At 35.1% G+C, this 19,461-nt stretch overlaps 1 protein-coding gene across 1 annotated transcript in view; it reads left to right on the forward strand.

Annotated features, from left to right (window-relative positions):
* Positions 1-19,461, forward strand: part of LOC114330441 (calpain-A) — a 134,812-nt gene that overhangs the window by 46,712 nt on the left and 68,639 nt on the right. The window lies entirely within an intron of this gene.

Raw genomic sequence — 19,461 nt, forward strand, 5'->3', positions numbered from 1 at the left:
TTATTATTGTTATATATTTTTATTCTTGTGTCGACTCTATAGAGCTATCAGAGTGTTCTAGAATTTGTTTTATGGCAGTTGGACTCAAGTCGAGTTGTTTCATCATTCTTTTTCGTATTCTAGTACTCCTGCTTTGTATGCCTCGATCGGTATAACGCGGATGCATTTTTGACAATGTTTTCAAGAAGTCGTCAATATCTTCAGTGTATGTTTTCACTAGACTGACAAGGTCTTTATTCTCATATGCGTTTTCGAAAAAGTCTACCATCTGTTCGAAGCCTAATTTTAGTGTTTGTTCTTTAAATACAATTTTTGCTGGCTCTAGTAATTGTTCTAATTCATTAAAAGTTTTTCGTCTCTTGGTGGAATTTGTGTTCAAAGCGGTAAAAGGCTGTGCGAATACTTCAGCGGGGGGTGTGTTCGTATTTGAAAAGTTTCGTTTAGCACTTGTAATATCGGTTTCCATTGGTTTTTGGGGTGTTTTCTCGTCTTTCTCTTTATTCGAGTCATTTTTGTTAAGCTTTTCAGTTAATTTTGTCGTTTCTTTTGATAAAATAGGCATTGCAGTAGGTGTTTCAGAAGTTGATGGGCTATTCTCATGGAAGGTCATATTGGGGGATTTAGGTTTGATAAAATAGTCACTGTAGTAGGTGTTTCAGAAGTTGATGGGTTATTCTGATCTAAGGTCGTATTGGGAGGATTTAGGCAGTTATTAACGAAATGACCCTTTAGATTACAAGAAGTGCATTCTTGACTTTTATGTCACAAGTGTCACAACTATTGAATCAGGAACGATGGTGCAGGGTGAAGATATATACACTTGACAACGAAAACTTAGGATATGTTTGTATGCAGGATTAGAGGAACCTATTCGTAAGAAACTAATAGATGAAGTTAGTATATAGCCAAGTTGTTTTAATTCATGTTCAAGGAATTTGTGTGGGATAGACGGGCAGACATTTGATAGTAGTAGAGGTTGACTGGGTATTATGAACGGACGAGTTTGAACTTCTTCTTTATTTACTGTGATTATTCCTCGATGTTGTTTCATGAATTCATCTACGATAGCTTTGCTTGATAAATACATGCAGATTCGGTTGCCGGATATTCTTGAACAGAATAAGATGTTCTTTGGATTGACATTATTTCCAATGGCTAAGAGGTATTCTTCTATTTTAATACCATTTAAGGAATTAAAACCAATAGCTTGTTCTTTCAAAGGGAAAGCAGTAGGTTGTTGTTGAGTGAGAGCAGCTGAATAGCTATAGGGTTTGTTGGTGTTATCGTTGTTGGTTTAAGTCATCATTATTTATAATATTGTGGATTCGAAAAATTTTCCATTCACAAATTTTTAAAGCCGGACCTGCTTTTATACAGGTGGTTCTGCTAATTATCGGTAATCAGATACACACGCTTTTATTTACTATTATTTTGATAAATTGAATTAAAAATAACATTAAGGAAAAAGCTTTTTGTATCCTTACTTTTTTAGCAGGTGATGTATCACTTCTCACTAACACTATTTCTAAGTTTGATTTATTAAATTTGGTTTGCAAAATATTGAAACTTTCAATGGAGCTGAATAGCACATGTGTAGATCAGAATGTTGCCAGGATTGGCCTCCTTTATTATGGGTTGATTGTATAGTAGTTTGATGGCTTTTAATAATTCTATAATAATATTCGCGCTTTTCATTGATTTCCTCAGCTTTTTCAGTGGAACGTTATCGTAGGCTTTTCGTAATTCGACGAATAACATATGAATTTCTTGATTCCGTGCCATATTTTTCCATTTTCTGCATTAAGAAGAAAATTTGGTCAATAGTCGATCGACCCGTACGAAATCCTGCTTGTTCTTCTGCTTCAGAATCTAAATATTCTTACTCGATTCGATTCTTCAAAACCTTCCCATATATTCTACTCATGGATCATGATACAGCTATTTCTCGGCAATTTTCACAATTTTTTTTATTACTTTTTTTATGTATAGTAGGTACTGAGATATGATGTTTCCCATTCTATAGGGATTTAGCTTGTGTTTATGCATTCGTGAAATAGTTGCCGAAGATGTTCGTATAATTTGTTCGTTCCGAACTTAAACAATTCTCCAGGTATATCCCCTGGTCTAGGTTCTTTGTTCCGATTCAGCTGTTTACATACATTTTTTATTTCTTCTGTTCTTCTTCTTCACGTGCCATATCATCTTCTGCAATATGGAATAATCGTCCTGCATTTGATATCTAAGAATCTGAGTCCATTCACGAATGTTTTTTAAGCAAGAAACTTGTTTTCTTCCTACACCTCTACGGCTCTCCACATATTTTGCCTTTATTGACTAGTTGTAATGTTCTATATCGATTACCCCTCACTATACAGGGTGTTTGGTAAAGAATGGACAATAGCTTAACCTTAGAGTTCTGAGCTTAAAATAGGTCGATTTAAGCTAACTTACCTTAGTACAAAAGTTGATAATAACCGAAATACAGGGTGTCAAAGTTAAACTTTTATTTTATTTATTCTTGAATATTTCTTGACAGGCATGGGATAACAACACGAAATTTGATAGGCGGTGTTTTTTTGGGACGGAAAATCTAAATTCGACACCAAAAATGATGCATTACCTAGAGGGCGCCACATACGTCTTTCAGCGCTCATTTAATACGTTCAATTATTTGTCTTATTGTCGTCTTATTCTGCTATTATAGTTATTAAGGTACCAAGGGATAATAACGCTTGAGCTCAATGGTGTATATACCGAGGGCCTATGGCCCGAGATACATACGTTGACCGAAAACGTTATCATCGATAATACCCGTGGTACCTTCAACGTTTAATGTCCGACTAAATTTTTCTTTATATGCAAAAAATTTGAATGAATTTTGAATTAATTAGTTTTTAAATAAGTACATTTACCAGCAATAGTCGTAACGTAATTGGGGTAACTATAGTTTTACTTAGGTTTTTATTTGTTAACTTGACAGTATTTAACTAGTTATTTAAATGTAATGCCCAAGGGCGTTATTTTTCAAAATAACGGCCTAGGACATTATATCATATTTAACAGACTTCTAAATCACGTCATTATTTGTCAAATAATATACCAGTCGGACATTAATCTTATTAACGTGCCTACTATTGCAATTCTATATTGGTTTTGCTGCGTGTGTTATTGAAATTCGACTATATTCTCTAGCAAAAGTTTTTTGAAATACTCTTCCCAGTCTTCAGGTTTTATGCTCTGTATTATGCGTTTATTTTTTTCTTTTCACAAATTTTTTATCAATCTTCTGCTATCTGTGTTTCTGGTTCCTCCTAAATAAGTATTGATTCGTTGGCAGTTTCTTTCCAAAGATTCGTTCTTCTTCTTAGGAATTCTCATTAGTTTTGGATCAGATAACATCACAACTACAGGGTAACATTCTCTGGTGCTTCAATGTGTGTTGATGATATAGAGTTAGTAGGAAATATTGAAAGCAACTACTTAGATCAAAAACTGAAGCAGAGAAAGCAATCTCTGGAGAAGAAAGGTTTAAAAATTAGTAGAACCAAAAACCATTTAACTTCCGTTCTAAATCCGATTTAGGGTGATCCCTAGGCCAACATCATCTCCATATAGGTCGCAAAATTGATATTAACCCCATGCGTTTCTATAAAAAAAAATAATCATCTGAGATGACATTGATGTTGAAAAACGTTCAGTTGCCTCTATAAAATAAATAACATAGACATCTATCTTCTTCTTTCTTCTTCTTTAGGTGCCGTGTCTGTATTCAGTCGTTGGCCGTCATCATGTTTAGAATTTCCTGAAATCTCTCTCAATCGGCTGCTGCGCGAAATAATTCTTCTACTGTGCAGCCACACCATTGTCTAATATTACGCAGCCATGAAAGTTTCTTTCGACCAATCCATCTCTTTCCCTCCACTTTTCCTTGTATTATAAGGCGAAGCAGATGTGAATTGGGATACACAGCATCTCAATAAACATCATATTACAAATAAACCTTTTAATAATTAAATGCCCGTGGTAATGTTTGTTTAATAAATACGAGTAACCTAGTTTTGCATGCTAGTATTTGATACAAGGTCGAGTTGCAATAATATTCAGTGGGTGTTTATTAACAGTCAGCACTTTAAATCACGGTCACCTCGGCTTACCAAAACAGTAAATAAACAATAACCGACTTTAATTATATTTTTACGAGAACAGATAAATCAATTAGCAGTTGAGATTCGACGGGGTAACATCGATTTCAAGTAAATAATATACCACCAGTTATTTTCTGTGATATATTTAACGTGTAAATAAATGTCTTAACAACGAACTATATTTACTACATCAACCCTCATAGTCGGGGTAACCACCCCTCAGTATCCAGGGTGGCTCAGAAGGCGGGAGCCACCATAGATGGTATTTAGGTCCCCACATTTAGGGAGCCACCATATGGCGATCCAAGACCAGGCGAGAACTCAGAACTAGCAGTCTAGGACGAGTATAGAAATGGAGAAAAACGTCAATGTTCCGGCACCTCTACCACCCTAGACAACAGTGTGGTACCTACATGGAAATAATGGAGACATCAGGCCGACGCGGAGCTGAGATATGGAAAATGAAACTTGGTATGGAGATGGAACATCGTGGGACAATGGACAATGCCATGGAACGTGCAGCGAGGACTTTTTGGTGATACGAACACAGACGTGTAAAAGTGGTGAGTCCATATTATCTATTTTTATGGTATTTCCTGATGCGTATAATATAAAATATAAAGTATAAAGTAATATTAACGTAATTATCATTTAAGACGCACATTACCTTTTAAGTTTTACCTATTTTTACTTAATTATTCTATTTTAATTTCCTTATGATACCAATATTTATCAAAATATACAGAATTTTTTTTTAACCCTGATATTAGTTATTATAGGACGTAATGATACATTTTATTTGATACTGATTTTTATATGATTTTTTATATATTTACCAACATATTTTATCTTTGCTAATCTATTTTATATTTGACATAAGACTGTCAAATTTATGCGTTCGTTACGGGTACAGGAATAAGAAAATTATGAATAAATGAGTAGCAACAAAGTTACTTGGGAAGATTTCATCAAAATAGTTGAGGAGATTACGCAAGAAGTAACAAGACAAAGTAGAAGAGTCTTGAAGAAGAAAGTACCTAAATCTAAGGATATACAAGAAGAAGTAACGACACAGCTAATTAAATTGTATAACAAATTCACACATTTAACGAAGAAAAATTGGGAAGCGCTATCGGACAAACAAAGAGAAGCGTGCAACAAATATTTCGGAAAAATAAGAGACAAAGTTATACGCTCATTTCAAGCTGTAAACTTAAGGACAGTAGTTCCAAGTTCAATACATCAACTAATCGACAAGGAAATAGAGGAAGAACAAAGCGACGAAGAAGTAGAAGAGGAAAAAAGTGACGAGGAGATAGAGGAAAAAATTGACGAGGAAATAAAAGAGGGAAAAAGCGACATAAAACAAGAGATAAAAATATTAAACATGGCTCTGACAATCAACGAATTTTTGAATATTGCAAGCAAGGTATTGCCCAACGAGTTTGATGGAAGCGCAGGGAAATTACAACCATTTTTAGACGCATTAGAGTTACTTGGAAAAATAGCAGAAGGACATGAAGAAACAGCAATAACATTAATAAAAACAAGATTGACTAATAAGGCTAGAAATCTGATAACTACAGAGGATACGATCCCACTTATAGCAGCGGCACTGAAGAAAGAATTAAGAGGTGACAATCCGAAAACGATAATAGACAAGTTAACAAAGAAAAGGCAAGGAAACAAAGATGCAGCAGTGTACGCATCCGAAGTAGAGGAATTAGCGGAACAGTTGAAAGTAGCATACATAGCGGAAGGAATGCCATTGGAGCTAGCGAAAAAATACACAACGGAAACAGTTGTAGCAACAATGAAGCGAAACGTTAATACGGATAGAGCAAAGTTAATACTGGAGGCAGGTAATTTCACAACACCGCAGGAAGTAGTATCTTAATTTTTATCGATTGATACGACAGAGGAGAACACACAGGGAAGAGTGTTCAATTATAGGACGAATTATGAAAATAGGAGAGGACAACAGCAATACCGAAGAGGATACCACAACAAATACGACAGAGGAAGAAGAAATAACTTCGGACAACGGAACGAAGGAGAAGAAACAGGAAACCAACGGAATTATTCCAACAGAGGATATAGACAATTCAACAACCAAACGTACAGAGGAAACCAGAGAGGAGGACGAAACAGAAACGTAAGGCTACTTGAGTTAGAAGACAGCCAAGAGGAAACAGAAAACCAGCAGTTGGGATTTTGAATGAACGAAACAAAGAAAGTACACAGTCAGAAGTGGAATATAATATTTACAACTTCGATTTAAACCTAACGAATTTTGTACGAATGAAAACAGGAATCCTAGAAAACACAAATACCTTTATCATAGACACAGGAGCTGATATTTCAATACTGAAATGTTCACAAGATTTTATGAAGGAACATGTGAAACCAAACACAAAAGCGAAAATAAAAGGAGTAACTAAAGGAGAATTACAAACAATGGGAGAAGTTGAAACAACACTAGAAGTAAAAGGATCTCGATTTGAGCATATCTTTCAATTAGTGGAACCTAGCTTTCCTATTCCAACCGACGGAATCATTGGGAGAGACTTCATTTCAAATTTTCAATGCATACTAGACTATGCTAACCTTAAAATGCACATTAAAGAAGACAACGATTGTTACATTAGTACAAACATTTTGGATAATATAGATAATGACACGATAATAATACCGCCCAGATGTGAAATTTACAGAATCGTAAAAATTTTTCAAACGCTGAAGAACGACAGGATAGTGGAACAACAAGAAATACAACCAGGAATATTCATAGCGAGAGCAATTATTTCAAGTAATAATCCGTACATCAAAATTTTGAACACAACCTACGAAACAGTAAAAGTAGAGACAAACGAAATCAAAACATTAGACATTAAATTATTCAACATATATAGACTGATCAACGACAGCAAGGATAGAAAAAAGGAATTACGGGAATCATTGAAGTTAGACATTCCAGAATACATACGCGATAAGTTAGTATCTTTATGTGAAGATTATTCAGATATATTCGCCCTAAGGCACGACATGCTAACATGTAACAACTTCTACGAGCAGAAACTGAGAGTTAAAGACCAAACTCCGGTATACATTAAAAACTATAGGACACCTCATGCTCAAACAGAGGAATTAAACCGGCAAGTGCAAAAACTGAGAGACCAAGGAATAATAGAACCGTCTACATCAGAATACAACAGCCCAGTAGTACTGGTACCGAAAAAGGCGATAGATGGAAATAAAGCATGGATATTATGCATAGATTTTAGACAACTGAACAAGAAAATAGTCACAGACAAATTTCCTTTACCAAGGATAGACTCGATACTAGATCAACTAGGAAGAGCAAAATGGTTTTCAGTTATAGACTTAATGTCAGGTTTTCACCAGATACCATTAGAAAAATCATCGAGAATATATACATCGTTTAGCACAGAAAATGGAGCATTTCAATTTACCAGATTACCTTTTGGATTAAATGTAAGCCCAAATAGCTTTTCAAGGATGATGTCAATAGCATTTTCGGGATTAACACCAGACAAAGCATTTCTTTACATGGACGATATAGTAGTGATAGGAATATCTGAAAAACATCACCTAGACAACCTGAAAAAGACATTTGAGACATGTCGAAAATTCAATTTGAAACTTAACCCAGGAAAATGTCAATTTTTTAGAAGAGAAGTAACATATTTAGGACATGATCTTTCTCAGGAAGGAGTATCACCAGACAAAGCAAAATATGCAACGATTGAACAATACCCGACACCTAAGACAGCGGAAGAAACAAAAAGATTCGTAGCATTTTGTAACTATTATAGACGTTTTATTCAAAATTTTGCTGAAATATGCAGACCACTCAACAGATTATCAAGAAAAGGAGTAGAATTTTTTTGGTCAGAAGAATGTGAAAAAGCATTCAATAAGCTTAAATCATCTCTGATGAAGCCACCGATCCTAAAATATCCAGATTTCAATAAACAATTCATCCTAACAACAGACGCATCCAACGAGAGTTGTTCAGCAATTTTAAGTCAAGATTATAACGGAATAGACCTACCTATAGCATACGCATCAAGAAGTTTTAATAAAGGAGAATGTAATAAACCTATAATCGTTAAGGAATTACTAGCGATTCATTGGGGAATTAATCATTTCAAATGTTATTTATATGGAGCACCAACATTTTTAGTAAAAACGGATCATAAACCACTAACACATTTATTTGCAATGAAAGAACCAACTTCGAAACTTACAAGAATCAGATTAGATTTAGAGGAATACGATTTCGAAATAGAATACATAACAGGGAAAAATAACTACGCAGATAGTCTTTCAAGCATAACATTACATCAACTAAAGAACCTATACATAGACAATACCCATATATTAGCTATAACACGAGCTCAAGCAAGAGAAAATAAGAAGGAAGCAAGGCAAACGAAGGCAGAAAGCGAACTCGCACTACAGCCAGAAGCCCACAAACAGACAGTAAGAAAGGTACTAAATAATTTAGAGGCGCATAGACTACCAATTTTGTCTTTTGGAGCAGAACTAATCTCACCAAGGCTGAGCATTAGGGTCAAAAACAAAATAAAGTGCAGCAAGAGCATAGCCACAGGATTCAATCATTTCGATTTAAACCAAATGTTGGCACAGCTTGATAAGCTGGCGGTAGAGAATGCAGTACGTAAAGTAAAAATATACGTAAACGATATTATGTTTAAAGTGTGCACAATTGAGGAATTTATTAAACAAGGAAACAAAATATTAAAGAATGTTGAAATATACATATGTGAAGTACCAGAAACAATAGAAGAAGACAAAGAAAAACACAGGCTAATAGAAGAATATCACAATCATCCGATGTTTGGAGGACACGTAGGAAATAACAGACTCATAAAGAAGCTAAAAGCAAGATTTAGATGGAAAAATTTGGAAAAAGACGTAAGAAAATACGTTAAACAATGTCATAAATGTCAAATTAATAAACCGAAAAAAACACATGTCGAAGAATTCGTGATATCGGACACTTCTTCCAAACCATGGGACATAGTATATATAGATACGATAGGTCCATTCACTAAAAGTAACGAAGGTAATAGATACTGTAGAACAATGTTATGTGAACTTACTAAATACGCGGTCAGCATACCCGTGTGCAATAAAGAAGCAGATACAATAGCCCGAGGAATTTTTGATCATTTCATACCAACATACGGACTCATGAAGCAAATAAGAACAGACCAAGGCACAGAATATAAAAATGAAGTAATGCAGGAATTAACAAAGCTATTAAAAATAGAGCACAACTTCTCAACGGCATACCATCCACAGTCCATTGGAAGTTGCGAAAAACTACACAGAACATTAAACGAGTACGTAAGAGCATTCATAGATGAAGACAGAGAAAATTGGGATGTGTGTTGCAGGATGTTCACATACTGCTACAATACAACCCCTAACGCGTACCATGGTTACACACCGTTTGAACTATTATATGGCAGGAAGGTTAACCTACCAGAAGACCTTACACAGGAGGTTCAACCATGTTACAATATAGATGCTTACTACAATGAGTTACGTTACAAACTTCAAAGCGCACACGAGAGAGCTAGAACCTTCTTACTAAAGCACAAAAAAGAGCGACAAGAAAAGAATAAGCTCAAAGCAACACCACAACAATTTAAAATAGGAGACCTAGTCCTGGTAAAAAGGGAAGAGAATGGTAAGTTTGATAGTCTTTATGTAGGCCCTTTCACAATAACAGAGGTAAATAATGTTAATTGTAAGATCAGATCGGAAAACAATAAAATCAAGGAAATACATAAGAATAGACTATATGCTTACAATCCGAGAACACCGTGAGTGACAAGTGAAACGGGAACAGTCTAGATAACGAACATTTTCACTTTTATTTTTTGTATCTAATTAGTATTTATAGAAAAAATGTATATATTGTACTTCGTAAAACGCAGCAAGTAATTAGTGGTACTATTAGAAAAATTTTCTTCCTTTTCCGTAGTCAGAAAATTTTCGGGGGAAGGGGAAGATGAATTGGGATACACAGCATCTCAATAAACATCATATTACAAATAAACCTTTTAATAATTAAATGCCCGTGGTAATGTTTGTTTAATAAATACGAGTAACCTAGTTTTGCATGCTAGTATTTGATACAAGGTCGAGTTGCAATAATATTCAGTGGGTGTTTATTAACAGTCAGCACTTTAAATCACGGTCACCTCGGCTTACCAAAACAGTAAATAAACAATAACCGACTTTAATTATATTTTTACGAGAACAGATAAATCAATTAGCAGTTGAGATTCGACGGGGTAACATCGATTTCAAGTAAATAATATACCACCAGTTATTTTCTGTGATATATTTAACGTGTAAATAAATGTCTTAACAACGAACTATATTTACTACATCAACCCTCATAGTCGGGGTAACCACCCCTCAGTATCCAGGGTGGCTCAGAAGGCGGGAGCCACCATAGATGGTATTTAGGTCCTCTAATTATATGGCCGAGGTATTCTGTTTTTCTCCTCTTTATGATGCTTACGAGCAGACGTTCCGAATTCATCATTTGAAGAACACCTTCATTGGAAGTGTGCGAAACCCACGATATCTTTAGGATTCGTCGATAGCACCACAATTCGAATGCTTCTATTTTGTTTAGCATTGTGGTTTCTAACGTCCATGTCTCACAACCATACAATAGGATTGACCACACATAACATTTCAGCACCTTCTTTCGAATATTCATCGACAGGTTTCTATTACATAAAACTGGTTTGTCATAAAAGCCTTCCGTGATATTTCGATCCTAGTTATTATCTCTTCATCAGAGTCACAATTTACATTTAACCAGCTGCCAAGGTACTTGAAATGATTTACCCGTTCTAACTCCTCTCCATCAAGAGAAAGCTGACCTTGATCTATATTAATCTTTCCACCTGCCATCCACTTTGTTTTTGAAATGTTGATTTTAAGGCCTCTCCGATAGCTTGCTTCACTGACTAGATTAAGTAGTGTCTGAAGATCTTGTAAATTTTCAGCAAGAATGGCTGTATCGTCAGCGTATCTAATATTGTTGATTACTTCTCCGCCTAGCCTTACTCCCTCTTGTCTGTCATCCAAAGCCTCCCTAAAGATTTCTTCAGAGTACAGATTAAAAAGGGTGGGTGATAAAACACAACCTTGTCGTACTCCACGTTTTATCGGCAGTTTTTCAGTACGACTGTCTCGAATTTGGATAGAGGCTACTTGATTGTAATATAAGTATTTCAGCAGTCTTATATCGTAGTGGTCAAGTCCTGCTGCCTGCAGGCAATCGAAAAGTGTATCATGTTGGACTCGGTCGAATGCCTTCTCGAAGTCGATGAAACAAACATAAACGTTCTTTCGGAATTCACAACTTTTTTGTAATAGAACGCGCATACAAAATAGTGCTTCTCTAGTTCCTAGACCATTTCTAAATCCAAATTGCTTATTACCCATTCTAGTTTCGCACAGAAGGAATACTCGGTTTTGTATAATACGTAAAAGTATCTTAAGTGTGTGACTCATCAAACTGATTAGTCTAAAATCGCTGCATTTGGTGGGCCTGCTTTTCTTTGGTAATGTTATAAACAGTGACTCCAACCAATCATCTGGTATTTTTCCTTCGTTGTAAATTTTGTTAAAGAAAGTAGTCAAGTAGGTAATGTTTTCCTCGTCCAAAAGTTTAAGTAGCTCAACAGGGATTTGATCTGGTCCAGGTGCTTTATTGTTTTTGGCTTGTTGTATTGCTTTTATGACTTCTGACTTCAGTATACTGGGACCTCTGTCTAATTAGTTGTCACAGGTAGTATTTGGAGCATTTTCTCGAGAAGCATCGTCAAAAAGGTCACTGATGTGTCTCTCCCATTCTTTGCACTATTGTTCGTGATCACAAATTTTTCCGTCTGCGGTTTTAAGTACGTGAGTATTTTTCTGTTTTTTAATTCCGGAGGTATATTTAAGTTTCTTGTGGAGGTTGAAACTGTCATGCTTATTTTGGAGATCTTCTATTTCTTTACATGAATTCTCGAGCCAGGATTCTTTGGCCTGTTTAATTTTTCTTTTTATGAGTTTTTTAATTTCACGGTATTTGATAATATTTATATTTTTGTATTTTCGTCGAACTTCCATCAAGTCTAGAATTTCTTGGTTCATCCATTCATTTTTTGCCAACATTGTAGGTGTTTTTAAAGATTCCCTTACGTCCTCTAAAATCGAGTTTTGAATATCGTACCAACATTCGTTAATAGTTCTGTTTTCGTTTGGTATATTTGATATTCTGTGCATTTTACTATTTATCTGCTGTGCTATGTGTTCGCGCGTTTGGGTGTTTTTAAGGGGGTCGAGATATATCTTACTAGGCTTAGTTGGCTTTGTTAGTTTCTTTAATTTAATTTGTATTTTGGAGCAGAGTAAATTATGATTTGAGTTTATGTCGGCGTCGGGGTAAGTTCTTACATCTTTAATATTGTTCCGAAATCGATGGTTTATTAGGATGTAGTCTATTTGATTCCGTACTATTTTACCTTGATGTCCATCTTGAGGGGATTTCCACGTGTAGAGACGCCTTTCTGGAAGTTGAAACCAGGTATTTGTAATGACGAAGTCATTTTCTTGGCAGAATTCTATTAGACGCTCACCTCTTTGATTTCTATCTCCCAAGCCGAACTTTCCGGTGATGTTTTGTGTCATCTTTTGTCCAACTTTAGCGTTAAAGTCTCCCATAATTATTGTTGTTTCGTGTTTCTTTGTTGTTTTTAGCACTTCTTCTATTTGATGGTAGAATTCTTCCATTTTATGCTCATCTGCATCTGTAGTGGGAGCATAAACTTGGATGATATTTATATTTACAGGTTTAGCATTCAGCTGTATTAAAATTACTCTGTCTGACATTGGGATGAAGTTAGTCACATATTTACTAATATGCTGTTTCATAATTATTGCTATTCCGTTTCGATGCATATGGTCTTGATTTCCAGAAAAATAAACGGCGTATCCGTGTGCTATGAAATTCCCTATATTAGGCCATCTTGTTTCACATACCCCCATGATAGTAATGTTTAGACTGTCCATTTCAGAGAGTAGATTTCTCAGCTTACCGGCTTCATATAAAGTTGTTACATTCCATGTAGCTATTTTATACGGATTCTTCATTTTCATCTTATGTCTGGTGATGTTTTGCTCACAGGGATTTCGCTGGCTAGCGACCTGGGAAGCCCTGTGGTTTAATTTTGTATTCCATCCCCTGCCGGATCTTGAGTTCCGCAGCCCATGATCAGTAATGTTATTCGCTTCACTAATTGATTTCATGATAACTTTACTAGGGATTATAATGGGGTGATTTCCCGTTGCCTTCCCCATCGCAGTGTTTTAGCCGTATCAATCTAATATAGTAATAATTGTCGCCTAAAAGTGTCCGTATTAAACTGTTCCGAAACTTTTTCTCCACTTTAACACAGTAATGAAAATGCTGCTTCCCATTTCCATGTGTTAGATTTTATACTAACCCTAAAATCCGGGGTCGCCACTTCCGCCATCCTCGCCGTACCGAAGGCTTCCCTCTCCGCCGTGGCTGCTACATCTATACTTAGTTATAATAAAACGTCGTCCGCTGCGTCCACCAATCCTGTTCTTGCATCAAGAACCTTTGCGCCAACTTCTACTCAAACGCCACTTTTCACTCTCTTTGACTTTAATATTGGATTAGTTAGTTGATGTTCCAGAGGAAGCTAGGACAAATAATCCCCGGACAAATAATCCCGGACAAAAAATCCCCACAAATTATCCCCAGACAAAAAATCCGCGGACAAAAAATCCCCACAAAAAATCCCCACAAATAATCCCCACAAATAATCCCCGGACAAATAATCCCCGGACAAAAAATCCCCACAAAAAATCCCGGACAAAAAATCCCCACAAATTTTTTTGGACAAAATATCCCCACAAATAATCCCGGACAAAAAATCCCCAAGAAATTTTTTTTTGCTACCGAGTAGTTCTCTAAAAGTTTTCCCGTGAATGCAATCGACGCAAATGTTTTTCATCCTCACTGGATGAAAGTTACAGCAATCGCCATGAAACTAGTTTTCGGCACGAAAATAATGATTATCGATTAAAATTAAGCATACATTGTAATTTCGATTACCAAATGTCGAATTCCAATTGTGAGTTTTTTCAAAAATCGTGGAAGATATGGGGAATAAGCTAAGGCTTTGGGAATCATGTTGTACTTATTGTCTATTCGTGATGATAACTGCTGGTCCAGAAATCGATAATCTTGATTGTAATGCAAAAAATTCTGTTCCTTTTTGTAAGTTTAACGTCAAAAATATTTAGTCATCATCATCATCACTGGCGTTATAACTTTTCCACCTTTATCTAGGCCGCCAGGCTGCATCTTTCCATCTTTTTCTAGGCCGCCCTACAGACCTTCTCCCATCTGGCCTCTCCCCCATGCAGCCATGTCTGGTGTGATTTATGCATAAATTTTTAAAGTTTTTTTATGGATGCACACAGATCTTCAATTACTTTTTCTAAAAACCTGATATCGAATAGTAATGAACATAAATTTGTTCCCAAAACCAACAAAAAAGTCAAAATAATCGAAAAGCTTTCGGCGATGCGATGCGTGGAACGGATTTTTTATATTATATAGTTTAGCTCTCCAGGCCTAGAAGGCCCATGGCTTGGTTTACTATTCCTTTCCAATCTCTCCTATTTGCTGCTTTATTTTTCCAATTTGTGATTTTCAGTTCTTCTATGTCTTTTTCAACATCTTTCTTCCATCTGGTTTTCGGTCTACCTTTCTTCTTCTTTCCTCCTATTCCTCCCGTTAGTATTTTTTTGGGAAGTCTCGTGTTTGGCATCCTTTGGATATGTCCCAACCATCTCAGTCTTTGTGATTTTACGATCCCTACTATGTTTGGTTCACCATACATCCTCTCCAATTCCACATTTGGTCTTCTTATCCACATTCCATTCCATATCTTTCCGCCAAATATTTTTCTTAGGACTTTTCTTTCCCATACTTTAAGCATGACTTGCTCGGATTTGTTCATCGTCCATGTTTCACTGGCATACAAGACTATAGGTCTTATCACTGTCTTGTATATTCTTATCTTAGCCCCTCTAGATATGTTCTTATTTCTCAATAAGTTGTTTAGAGCAAAGATACAACGATTACCAGCCATAATTCTCGCTTGGATTTCTTCTTTTATATTTGGTCTCCTAGTGAATGTCGCTCCTAGATATTGGAATCTCTCTACTTCCTCGAATTTATATATTTTTGCCTCTGTGTTTATTGTCAGGTATTGTCCTTGTGTGTATTCTCGTTTTGTCCATTCCATATATTTAGTCTTTTCTTCGTTTATGTATATCCCTTTCTTTCTTCCTATCGCCTCTAGTCTTTTTAGTATTTCTTGTAATTCTTGTTTGCTTCTGGCTATCATTACTATGTCATCAGCGAATGCCAAGCATTGGTGTTTTCGTTGGTATACAAGTCCTGTCCTGTTAATTTCGGCTTCTCTGATGACTATTTCAAGAAGGATACTAAACAACAGTGATGACAGTGGGTCTCCTTGTCGTACCCCTTCACCGACCCTAAACTTATCTGTTTCCTTTCCATTTATTTTAACCCTGTTCTCTGTTTCTCTGAGTGTAACTTTTACCATCTTTATTAATTTTTTACTAATTCCAATTTCACATAGTGCTTTGTATATTTCTTTTCGCTTAACTCTGTCAAAAGCTTGTTTAAAGTCAATGAATAGGGCCATTGTAGATTTTCCGTATTCGTAGCTTTCCGCTTGTATCTCACGCAGCAGGAAAATTTGATCCACCGTGCTGCGTCCTCTTCTGAATCCACATTGATATTCTCCTATGTCATTATCTATCTTTTGTGTTATCTTGTCTTTTATATGTACTGCAAGTATTTTATATGCAACGTTTAGTAGGGCTACTCCCCTGTAATTATGGCATAAACTTTTGTCGCCTTTTTTGTGAATTGGACACAGTGTGGCTTCAGTCCATTCTTTTGGTATGTGTTCTTGTTCCCAAATTTCTTTTATCAGCTTTTCCAAATGCTTAATTAGTACTGGTCCTCCATATTTAAACATTTCAGCTGTTATTTCATCCTTACCTGGGCTCTTGTTTTTCTTTAGTTTTTCTATTATTTCTTTTATTTCTTTTTCATTAGGCGGTCTTTCCTGCATTTCTTCTTGATCAATATTTTCATTCGGTCCTTCTTCTTCTTCTTCTGCATATTCTGTTGTGGGAATTTCATTTAGAAGCTCTTCGAAGTATTCTCTCCATCTGCTCAGTATTTCTTCGTCGCTTACTAAATTCCTTCCATTTTTGCTTTTGTAGTGTACAGGTTTTCTTTGGAACCCCTTTTTCTCATTTTTTACTCCTTGATATAAGTTCCTGACTTCTCCATTTTTATAGTTTTCTTCTATGCATTTCAATTTATCTTCGTTGTACTTTCTTTTCTTTACTCTTATGATTCTTTTAGTTCGTTTTCTTTGTTCGTTGTATTGTATCTCCATCTCTGGTGTTTTCACTTGCATCATTTTGAGTCTTAACTTATTTCTTTCATCCAGTTCTATTTTACATTCTTCATCAAACCATTCTTTGAATCCATCTTTTATATTTCTATTACTGACTTGCGCTGCTTTGGTCATACATACTTTTATTTGCGTCCATTTTTGTTCGATGTTTTCATTTTCTGCAATATTTTCCAGTTCTCTAGTGACTAGTCTTTCATATTTACTTTGTTCTTCTTCTGACAGTAGTCTAATAGGTTTAGTTACTTTGTACCTTTTTTTCTGTTGATTTCTAAGAACTGGTATAACCTGTTTAAGTTGTATTCCGACTATAAAGTGATCTGTGTCTGCATCCGGTCCTCTATATGTTCTTATGTTCTTTATACATTTTTCCATGTCTTTTTCGATGAGCACATGATCTATTTGATTTATGGTTTTTCCATCTGGTGATCTCCATGTTCCTTGATATATTCTTTTGTGTTGAAAGTACGTGCTCATAACGATCATGTTTTTTTCTTTTGCAAAATCTATTAAGAGGTGACCATTTTCATTCGTTGTTTCATGCAGACTATATTTTCCTATGGTGGGTGTGTATATTTCTTCTTTTCCTATTTTGGCATTAGCATCACCTAGTACTATTTTTATATCGTATTTGGGAATATTTTCGAATACTGTATCTATTTGACTGTAGAAGTCTTCCTTTATCTCTATGTTTTTCTCTTCAGTCGGTGCATGTATGTTTATAAATGTTATTTTTTGGTATTTTCCTCTTATTCTTAGTATGCATATTCTCTCTGAAATTGGTTTAAAGTCAACGATTAGATCTTTCAGCTTTTTGTTTACTACAAATCCTGTGCCTAACATTCTATTTTCGCCTCCGCTATTGAAAAATAAATAGTCATTTATTTCCATTGAGTTTTGGCCTAGTTGTTTCGTTTCTTGTAGTGCTACTATTTCGAATTTATATTTTTTACATTCATCTACTAGGTGTTTCAGTTTTCCTTCTTCGTATGTTCCTCTTACATTCCATGTTCCTACTAATATATGTTCTTTTATGGGCTGCTTTTCATTAATAATCTGTACATTTTGTCTATTTCGTGTACCTGTACTTTGCCATGTCATCTCCGTTATTTCAGTCTGCTTTCGTTGTATTGCTAGTTTTTTGGTTGTATATTTTTCTCTTTTATGAGTTGTTGTTGGTTGTTATTCCATGTCCATATTTCACCATTAATGATTAGCTTCTGGTATCCTATTTTTACATTTTTTCCATTATGCCTCTCTACCATAGCCTTGCTTCTAATTTCTTTCTGAATAATTCTTTCTTCTTTTGACATATCATCATTAATATAGATTCTTTCGTCCTTTTTGGTTTTTAATTTACTTTTATTTTTCATTACTTCTATTTTGTTTTTCACGCTGTTGAGTTCCACTATGACAGTATTTTCTCCTATTTTCCTTGCTCCATTTACATCTACTGAAACTTGTAGCTCTTTTTCCATAAAATTCTCCATAGCCCCTCGTAAAACTTTCTGATCATTTGTATCAATTTTTATTCCTTGTATTATTACATTTTTTCTCTTTCTTTCTCTTTCCAATTTCTCTATTTTTTCATTTGCTATACTAATTTCTTTTTCTAATTGACCTATTTGTTTTATAGCTTTTTCGTTTGTTTCTCGCAGCTTTTTTATTTCATCTTTGTAGCCGCTTTGTTGATCTTTCAGTTCTTTAATTTCATTCTTTAGTTGTGTGATTTCGTCTCCAGATCTATATTGTTCTTTTTTTATGTCTTTTATATCCATTGCTAATTCCCTCATCATTTTCATCATTTGTTCCATTCCACTTATGTTATCTTCATCTGTTTTTTGTGATGTTCTAGCTGTTATTTTTGATTTTTTGCTGGGATGTTCCTCCTCTTCCCTTCTCCTTTTCATTTCATCATCTAATTCGCTATCTGAACTCATTGTTCTTAATTCCTAGTTATTTTTCGTGCTAGAGTTATTAGTCAATGCGTCACGGGTGAAGTTTCGTGGAGAACTCTACTCACAGTTCAAATTCCCACCCGCACCCGCGCTAGCCGTTACTAATTTTCCAGCACTTTTATTCCTAGGTAAAAATCAAAATCAAAATCCGGCCCTGGTTATCTGTTTATAATAAAATTAATTATATTATAATAAAGTTTTCTACTTACAGCTGATTCTGTTTATTAATATGCTTTATTTTCCTGTAGAAATACACCATTCACAATATTGTTTTGTTTCCACCTACTGCAAAAACCTGCTTTGTTTATATTCGATATCACACAAGTTTTTATCACTTTACACAAGAATTTAATTCCTTATCGTTGGAATTACTTTTTTCCGATTTTTTCACTGTATAATTAGTTAACTAATTAGTTTGTTTATTTATGTACCTACATATATTGGTTTATAGTTACACTGCACTTTTGTATAACACAATTGTTTTATTGCTATATCTGCCCGAGAATCGAGTTAAGATACGAGCTAAACACGTGTGTTCTATTCGCTGGTCAGCGACCGATTTTTTTACATTAGTATAATCAAGATTATTGTTTTCAGTATAGTTATCAATTATTATCATGATTCATGAATAGACAATGTTTTGAACAGAGTTACTCAAAGCAGTGATCAAAAGATTTAAGCCAATTACAACATGATTCCCACAGCCTTAGCTTATTTCCCATATCTTCCACCATT

Source organism: Diabrotica virgifera, chromosome 6 (genome assembly GCF_917563875.1).
Source record: "Diabrotica virgifera virgifera chromosome 6, PGI_DIABVI_V3a".
NCBI classification, from domain to species: domain Eukaryota; kingdom Metazoa; phylum Arthropoda; class Insecta; order Coleoptera; family Chrysomelidae; genus Diabrotica; species Diabrotica virgifera.